The following is a 9,769-nucleotide window of genomic DNA, read 5'->3' as shown; positions in this document are numbered from 1 at the left end:
CCCGGTTCCCCTGCATCGGCAGGCGGACGCGCAACCACTGCGCCACCAGGGAAGCCCTGTGCTTCACTTTTTTATAACACTTTTTTTCTGATGCTATTTTTAAAAAAAACTTTATTTATTTTTGGCTGCGTTGGGTCTTTGTTGCTGCGCCCGGGCTTTCTCTAGTTGCAGCGAGTGGGGCTGCTCTTCTTTGTTGTGGTGCACGGGCTTCTCATTGCAGCGCCGTGGAGCATGGGCTCTAGGCGCACGGGCTTCAGTAGTTGCAGCACGCGGGCTCAGTAGTTGTGGCACACGGGCTTAGTTGCTCTGCGGCATGCGGGATCTTCCCAGACCGGGGCTTGAACCCGCGTCCCCTGCCTTGGCAGGCGGATTCTTAACCACTGCGCCACCAGGGAAGCCCGGTGGCTCTTCTTTAGAGGCTATTAATCCCATCAGACCAGGGCCTCACCCTCATGTCCTCATCTGACCCTAATTACTTCCCAAAAGCCCCATCTCCACTCCCGTCACATTGTGGGGGTTAGGGCTTCAACGTAGGAATTTTGGGGCAACACAAACATTTAGTCCATAACAATGAGTATTGCTGAAATTGTCAAAAGTTAGTTGTCAAAAAGCCTTTCCACAGACTGTGTATACAAAGAGAAAAATAAACAATCGTTCCTGACAGTAGGACTTCTTCTATCTGGTCAGAGTTACTTCCAGGACTCTAGAGAGACAAATTATACCCCCATTTCTTGGATTATTCCTTATTCTTCGTACTTGGCAGATTTATTTCTCTTATTTTATCAGTCATCTTTTCCAATAATAGTGTGTTTTCATGCTTCATACTATCTGATTTCCTTTGTTACCTTTGTATTTCTCTGCTCTCATAACATCAAAATCTCTTAAAACTTTTGTTCTCCAACAGCCTTCCTGATCATCATTCAGAAGCTGAAGTAGCCAGATCATCTTTGGGGATCCATAAGGAACATGACCCACTTGGCTGCCTCCTTGGAATACCCAAGGCAGTCATCCTAGATCCAGTCTCTTGTAGTCTAGCAACTACAGTGTTTCTCAAGTTGTAGCCTTTTGCTCACAGCTCTCTTCTGTGTCACTGATAAGTTTCATCTCAATATTTCCCCAGACCGGGGCTTGAACCCGCGTCCCCTGCCTTGGCAGGCGGATTCTTAACCACTGCGCCACCAGGGAAGTCCCGGGATGAGAATTTTGAACATGAAGTTCGGGAAGACAGCTAAAGAAGACCCAGGTATAGATGTGCAGCAGGAGCTTAAAAGTGCACACTTGAAGCTCAGAAGAAATGTCAGTGAACTATGCAACCTCACAGGGCTGTCAGAGAGACTTGGGAGTCGTTCACATAGACGCCTCTAAGGAGTGAAACGTTGGGATTCGATTACTTTCACTGGGAAAGAAGAAAGGGCCCTGTCCAAACCCTAGAGACTACTTAGATCACAGTGAGGTGTGTAGTGGAGGTGGAAGAGCCAAAGGAAGACTCAACGCCAACAAAACACAACGAGGAACAAGGAAGGGGTCAGAAAAGCGTGAGAAAACCCCATATAGTTCAATCTCACGGAGACTAAACAAGGAAAGGATTTCAAGGAAATGGTGGTCAACGGTGTTAAATCCTCGAACAAGACTGAGGAGGATCAGGCCTCAGAAAGTCGACTATCCCTTACCTTACATTCCTACTATCCATCCAAATTCATTTCAAGCTGACAGTGACCTCGCTGATAATAGTGAGCCTCTAAGAAACCGTCGTAATCATCAGCCTCCATCTGTTCCTTCATGCATTCCTTCCCTCACGCACCCACTCGTCCAGCCACTCATTTAATCAGCATTACTGAGTTCCTGCTCCAAGCCAAACCCCTGCCGCATTCTGCAGATACTGAAACAAATACAGTATCTGCCCTCCAGCTTAACGAGGAAGACAGACCTGGAAAAATAATGACCACATAGTGCTAACATTTCAGCATCGACTTATTGAACGTATATTCTGGGCCGGGCACTATGGGAGGCACTAGATATACAAAACACAAACAAGAGGTTCCTGCCTCCGGGGCTCAGAAAAACAAACAGCTGGGAAGGCAGACGGAATGAGAATACGTTGCAACGCGGACTAGAAATACTACGAGGAATGTACAAATTATGCGAGAGCGCAGAGCAGAAAATGAAGCTTGTAAGGAAGTCTGTGAAACAGGGACTATTCATATGTCCATCTCACACACAAGGACACCGAGGTACAGGGAAGCGGGGTGACAGCTGTGAGTGGCAGAGCCAGGGTTCAAGTGTGGGTCTGTGAGACTCAGGGGTTCAGGTTACCCACTCTGTCATCCTGCCCGAGGGCCTCTTCCAATACCCCCATTCCCTTTCCACTGTGCCACGCTGGTCACACCTCCAAGGGCACAGCGCAGGTGACCAATGAGTGTCTGCTGAATGAATCAGTGAACTATGCAACCTCACAGGGCTGTCGGAAAGGTTCCCTGGGATGAGTACTAGGTCATCTGAGGTCACTGTGAGGATAGAAAGACCCCACACCCAGAGGATCTCTGCCGGGTGGGCCACTATTACCAAAGAGAGCAGCCAGGTAACCGGTGTGTCTGGATAGCTAGTGATAGGCATCGGGGAGCTTTGAGAATAGGGGCCAGGACCTCAGTCACAGGGACTGGGACGGGAAGGGGCAAGGGCTAGGCACAGTCACAGCCCTGGAGGGCTCATGCTCTGAGTGCAGGGGCTCCGGGACCCAGATCTAGTCACCCAAACTAGGCCAGCAGCACAGAGAGGCGACGGCCTGCCAGGCTGACCTGGTCCCTAGTCCGCCAAGCCACTGGAAAGCCCTCTGATGGTGAAGGAGGAGGAAAAAGAGGGGACATAGAAGGGGGAGGAGGCAGAGAAGGACGAAGAGGAGGAGGGTGGAGGAGGGGGAAAGGAGAATAATGGCAGCTGACGTTTACCCAGTGCTGAGGGTGGGCCAGGTGCTGGGCTGAGTGCTTTACAGGCAGTCTAGGTAACCCAACCATCCCGTGAGGCAGAAGCTAACATTTAACTCTCCATTTTACAGAGGAGGCATTAAGTAACCTACTTGACATTACAAAGCCAGGATTTGAACTCCGGCAGCCCGACCCCCAGGCAGGGTTCCAATCCACTGAACTTTCCTGGGTCTCACGGTCTTACTGAGGTGGGCTAAGCTTGCTAGGGGCAAGGGGCTCTGCCCGCCTCTTCCTGCACCTATCCGAGCCCTGCCGGCAGGTAGCAGTGGCCCTGGCCGACGATGTACCTGTGACTAGTCAGCACAGCAGAGAATTAAGAATCGGCTCCAAATATTTCTTTTGAATTGCAGAGAGAAGGTGCTGGGGCGGGAGCGGAAATGCTTCCATCTCCTCCTGTGAACGCCTGACGCTGCCAATCCCTCGATCTGTAACAAGGACGATGTTAACAGGGCCTTGCACGGGCTCCTGCCCTGTAGTTTACAAAGCCTTTCACATACATTACTTGACGTGTCACTTTGGAGAAAACAATTGGGAAAAAAAAAAAAAAAAGCTGGTTCTTGATCCTGGAAACTTTCCCCAGAAGACTGTGTATTCCTCTCCACTTCAATCCACATATATTTCCCAGATGTCTCTGGTCTTCCTGGAATTTCTATTAAGAATTTCAGCGATCCCAACAAGAATGTTCGGACATCACAGTTTCTACTAACATATGGCGCCCAGATCTCCTGGTGTCAAATTAATTTCGCTTTCTACCCCAGCTGGGGCCAATGCTTCCACAGGAATAGTAGAGGGGAAACAGGCTCCACGGGAGCTGAGGTGTCATTCCTGGTTTCTGTTCCATTAGCCCCCAATTCAATTCCCCCACTCTACTCAGAGCCCCACAGCTAGACCCACTTATCCTTACACCTGGAGGCTCAAGCCCAACCCAGTTCCCAGACCAACCCATTCACAGCCATAGGAGCCAATGCCTGGCCTTAGTCCTGAGGCTGGGGGATTAGGAATAGGCTGCTTTCCTGGATCTGGTAGCCCCAGAACAGCTGCCTGAGAGGCCGTGATGCTCCCAGACCAGAACTCTCCCCAAGCCCACCTCTTCCACTGACACAGTCTTAACAACTAGCCTCTTGCCTCGACTCCTATCCCTAAGTCCTACGTGTTGTCCTACCAACTATCTCAGCCCCGTTTAGAACTAGCGCCCGGGCAGATGAGAATATCTTACTTGTCTCTTCCCCCCAACACGTGGCACAGAGGATGGTCCTCAATGCATGCCCGCTGGGTGGATGAGCCCTTCCGCCCTGCCTTGGTTTTGCCCACCCTTTTCTCTGGAGCTGGCACCTTGGCCCAGTGATGGGTCTGGCCACTAAGGAGGGGCCTTCTAGATGATGATTGCCCAACTGGCTGAAGAGCCAAGCAATACTCACGTTCCCACTCTTCAGTTGTGTGATCTTGAGCAGGTTACTGAACCTCTTGGTGTCTCGGTTTCCTCGTTCGTAAAGCGGGGCAAGAGCATTGCCACCTAATGGGATTGGTGTGAAGATGAGAAGAGTAAAGCTATGTTAAGTGCTTGGTACAGCGTCCGTCCACAGAAGTATCTGCTCCTGCCATCGCTATTACTGTGGAGTTAGTTACTGTGGACCCCTCAATGTTGACCATTTCCCAGAATGTCACTGCGGCCCCTGGGCCTGCTACCTTGCTCCGCAGCCACCTGCCCGCCTCTGCCTGGACCAAGGCCACTTCCCCAAGCATGTGTTCTGGCCCAGTGTCTGTATCCAGCACCAGGGCCCGATTCCCTCTCCCCCACTGCCTGGCCTGCTTCTGCCATTAAGCCCATCATTCCAGACGCACAAGCCTTAGCAGGACGAACACCATCCTTCTAACAACCAAAGTTTGGGTAAGCAGACTGTTCTCTCGGGGCCGGGCCATCCCTAGCGTGAGCAGAGGTAGGAGAACGCACCAGCGTGGTCTGGAGAAGCAGTGGGCTTAGAGGAGTAAAGCAGCATCAGCACAAAAAGCTGGGCCACGCCCCTGGGAACTAGGTGTGGCTGGACAACCCTCTGCCGGCCGGAAAGACCACTTCCCCTGATGGTAGCGCCACCCTGGGAAGAGTCTGTCAAAAAGCAGGCAGGCAGCTGGGCTATTGGCTTCGTGGCGGGTAGGGGTCCTGCCAGTGAGTGCAGCTCCTGACATAATCAAAAGAGAATCCTAGCATCTCAGGGACTCAGGGTCGTCACACTCTAAGAGAGGACAGTGGCCCAGCGAGATCACTTCTTTGCTGCTCAGAGCCCTGGAGGCTCTGCAGACCTGCTGACGTGGGGAACGTCTGACGCGGGGGTGCCCTCAGAACTCGTTTAGCCCCTTGCCTTTCTCCTACAGGTAAGGACACTGAGGGCTCGTTTTGCCTTCTGCCTGGCTCTTTAGGTGCAGTTGGCCTATGCACATGCCATCCCATGAGCAGCTTCGAAACTAGCCTCAAAGAATGGCCCGTCTTGGCAACTGGACCCAAGCACTTCTTGCTGGCCTATGACCCACAGCGTCGCTCTCATCCTCTCTGCTGTGTTCCACATCTTCCCCATCTACCACCTTCATGCCTGGTCCGTTTGGTCCCTCAGCCTGAGCAATGCCCTTGGACTTCCTCTAGCTTATGGACTTGGGCTGCACCTCAGGGCTTTTCACTGGCTGTGCTGCTCCAGGCAGTGTCTGCACAGAGAACCTCTCCTCCAGCCCCAGCCAGACTGGTCCCCTCCTTTGCCTCTCCTCACGTGCATGCGGCTTCCAGGTCATGGGATTCGGGCACTGTGGCCCAGAAAAGCAATAATAATAGCAACACAAGCTCCTTGGCAGCAGGTGAGATGTTTTTAACTTTTACAATAAAGAACAGAATCCTAGTACAAATCTCAGTTTCAGCTCTGCCTAGCTACACGATCCTGAGCAAGTTACTCAACCTCTTCGAACATCAGTTTCTTTATCCATAAAATGGAAACTAAATGGGATATCGTGCCTAAGTGCCTGGCAGTAGGAAGAGCTCACTAAATTCTAACTAACATTAGGAGTAGTAACAGATGATGTAACAACCTTTACATCTTCGCCATCCGTCGAGCTGGTGCCCCAGGGCAGCTGCTCAGTAAGTGCTGAGTGAAAGATGTTTCCTGACCTGATCAGCCCAACCACCAGGTGAGGCAGGTAGAGGAGACCCTGGCCTCTCCAGGGATGGAGAGCTGAGGCTGGGTGGCTAAGTGACTTGTCCCAAGTCAGAGTTAGTAAGCAGGAGAGCCTGGACTGGGAGCTTCTGTTTCCTGACTCCCAATCTGGTGTTCACTATTTTATGTCACCTGATCAAATTTAGGGCCAGAAAGGAAGGTAGGGATTACTGAGCATATCCTATCATCTGAGAATGGGAAAACTGAGGCCAGAGAGACCAAGGACGTTTCACAAGACCCAAGAGCTAGCCAGCTGGGGAGTAGAGCCCAGGTCTCCTGACTGCCAGCTTACTGATCTACCAACAACACAACAGCTTACCTTGCAAAAATCACCTCACTGCTCCTAGTTCAGCAAACATGGTCATCCTAGGCTCCAGGCGACCGCAGCTTTCTAAGGAAACACCCAAGTGGTAAGTGCAGAGGCCTCCTGCAATGACAGGCCCGCGCTCAGAGGACCAGATTCATTCTTCACAGAGGGTGCACTTCCCATGTGGTTTGAAAAAAACGTGTCAACGCAAAGCTCAGTGGCAGTCAAGAGTGCACCACCAGTCACAAGCTTGGTGGTATGGAGCACCAGGTTTGAAGCGGACCCTACAGCATTTCTGGAATGTCAAGCATGAGCTCTGAGAAACACCCTACTTGGCAGGTCCTTCTAAAGCAACAAAGACAGTTAAATGAGGCCCAAGTAGCACAGGATATTATTGTTTACATGCGACCCTTATCCCAGGGCTGTGGGAAATGGAGCCAAATTCCACAAGCTCTTTTCTCGCAAGAGAGATGCTTGGCAAAACAGAGAAGGCCAGCAATGCTTCTTGGTCTGCTGTTCTTTCTTGAAGTCAGCGTCATTTGAAAACAAAAAAAATGATGCCCTCAGAATTTAAGCTCCAACCCTGGGGAGATGTATTAGGTTGTTCCACTTGGAATTAATCTGAGGATGCAAAAGTCAAACGAGCATCATGTTTGCCTCAAATGAAGAACACATGAGGAGGGGGCAGAGGTGAGTAACTCATTCCTCAATGTAACAACAAAGGGATATCCACTACTCTTTGAAAGGTTTCAAAATTCGAAGGGTCTCAGCTGAAACACGAGGAGGGGATGTTTTCTGTAGAAGAAAGTCAACACCTTGTATTCTAATAGCACTTTTTTTCCCCTTGAAAATATCACCAAACACATCTGTTACACACTTCCTTGTAGTTGGGCCACGGTGAGTGCAGAAGCCTGTGGCTGATGGAAGAGGCCTGTCTCCGTGCTCACGGCATGCCCCGGCCAAGCACACAAATCAGGAGTGCCTTGCCCTACATCCTCAAGCACAGGCAAGCTAATGCAGGCCTCCACAGGCTCAGTAAATGCCATGCTTCTTGGTTCCCTCTGCTTCCGATATGAATAGCCATAGCAAATCTTAGACAAGTGGTCTGTCTTAGTTAGCACACTTGCTTGGGTCTTGGCAGTAAAGGAGAAAGGCCTTTGGAAAGCACCATATTTGTGGACGATCTCTAAAAATGATAACATTTTGCAGTTGGTTCTACTCTTACGGCATTCACCTACCACTTACGGCAGGCCAGGTTCTGGGCTAGGTGGTAGAGAAGAAGAGAAGAATAAAGGAGGAAACAATCGATTTTGTCTTATGGAGGAGGGATTGGGCTCGATATTTTTTGAGCTGGTCATGTAGGACATGAACAGAGCTTTGACAGACATGGGGATGGGGATGGAGTACTAATGAGAGAAGACGTAAGAAGGAAAGAAGCTGGCTAATGGCTCATGCACTCATTTGCTTAAACAGTTGGAATCATTGGATTGTAAATGGTTGGGGCTGTCTTCTCAAAGTGAATGAGTACATTCACGGAACACACACTTGTTATTAATAGGACACATGCCTTTTTGCAAAAGACTACATGGAGTAGAAAGCAATGGACTCCCATAACTATGTTAGTATTTATTTATAAGATTTCTGAAGCTTCTAATAAACAGGAATTTGGTCTTATCTAATTGGGTTTTAATAGTTCAGACAAAATTAAGAGCTAGAGGAATTTTATATGGCTTGTTTGTCATTCAAACTTTCTATAATCCTCATCTCTTTAGAAGCTATAAATTATAACTGGAAGAAATGGACACATTCTTAGAAATGCACAACCTGCCGAGACTGAACCAGGAAGAAACAGAAAATATGAACAGAACAATCACAAGCACTGAAATCGAAAATGTGATTAAAAACCTTCCAGCAAACAAAAGCCCAGGACCAGATGGCTTCACAGGCGAATTCTATCAAACATTTAGAGAAGAGCTAACACCTATCCTTCTCAAACTCTTCCAAAATATAGCAGAGGGAGGAACACTCCGCAAATCAATCAACGTGATACACCATATCAACAAACTGAAGGAGAAAAACCGTATGATCATCTCAAAAGATGCAGAGAAAGCTTTTGACAACATACAACGCCCATTTATGATAAAAACCCTGCAGAAAGTAGGCATAGAGGGAACTTTCCTCAACATAATAAAGGCCATATATGACAAACCCACAGCCAACATCGTCCTCAATGGTGAAAAACTGAAACCATTTCCACTAAGATCAGGAACAAGACAAGGTTGCCCACTCTCACCACTCTTATTCAACATAGTTTTGGAAGTTCTAGCCACAGCAATCAGAGAAGAAAAAGAAATAAAAGGAATCCAAATAGGAAAAGAAGAAGTAAAGCTGTCACTATTTGCAGATGACATGATATTATACATAGAGAATCCTAAGGATGCTACCAGAAAACCACTAGAGCTAATCAATGAATTTGGTAAAGTAGCAGGATACAAAATTAATGCACAGAAATCTCTGGCATTCTTATACACTAATGATGAAAAATCTGAGAGTGAAATTAAGAAAACACTCCCATTTACCACGGCAACAAAAAGAATAAAATATCTAGGAATAAACCTACCTAAGGAGACAAAAGACTTGTATGCAGAAAACTATAAGACACTGATGAAAGAAATTAAAGATGATACAAATAGGTGGAGAAATATACCATGTTCTTGGATTGGAAGAATCAACATTGTGAAAATGACTCTACTACCCAAAGCAATCTACAGATTCAATGCAATCCCTATCAAACTACCACTAGCATTTTTTACAGAACTAGAAAAAAAAATTTCACAATTTGTATGGAAACACAAAAGACCCCGAATAGCCAAAGCAATCTTGAGAACGAAAAATGGAGCTGGAGGAATCAGGCTCCCTGACTTCAGACTATACTACAAAGCTACAGTAATCAAGACAGTGTGGTACAAAACAGAAATATAGATCAAAGGAACAGGAGAGAAAGCCCAGAGAGAAACCCACACACCTATGGTCAACTTCTCTTTGATAAAGGAGGCAAGAATATACAGTGGAGAAAAGACAGCCTCTTCAGTAAGTGGTGCTGGGAAAACCTGACAGGTACATGTAAAAGTATGAAATGAGAACACTCCCTAACACCATACACAAAAATAAACTCAAAATGGGTTAAAGACCTAAATGTGGGCTTCCCTGGTGGCGCAGTGGTTGAGAATCCGCCTGCTGATGCAGGCGACACGGGTTCGTGCCCCGGTCCGGGAAGATCCCACGTG

General features: G+C 48.3%; 1 long non-coding RNA gene across 4 annotated transcripts in view; it reads right to left on the bottom strand.

The window, feature by feature from the left end:
- Positions 1-9,769, bottom strand: part of LOC114484680 (uncharacterized) — a 137,934-nt gene that overhangs the window by 11,546 nt on the left and 116,619 nt on the right. For all 4 annotated transcript variants that reach the window (XR_008616341.1, XR_003677851.2, XR_008616342.1 and 1 more), the window contains 3 exons: positions 6,495-6,566; positions 4,400-4,494; positions 3,269-3,406 (listed from right to left, as the gene is read on the bottom strand). This is a non-coding gene — a long non-coding RNA (uncharacterized lncRNA). The remainder of the gene's footprint in view (positions 1-3,268; positions 3,407-4,399; positions 4,495-6,494; positions 6,567-9,769) is intronic.

This window comes from Physeter macrocephalus, chromosome 21 (genome assembly GCF_002837175.3).
Source record: "Physeter macrocephalus isolate SW-GA chromosome 21, ASM283717v5, whole genome shotgun sequence".
Taxonomy (NCBI): domain Eukaryota; kingdom Metazoa; phylum Chordata; class Mammalia; order Artiodactyla; family Physeteridae; genus Physeter; species Physeter macrocephalus.
Note: the sequence above shows the minus strand (reverse complement) of the source record. Positions and strands in the feature narration are given on the sequence as shown.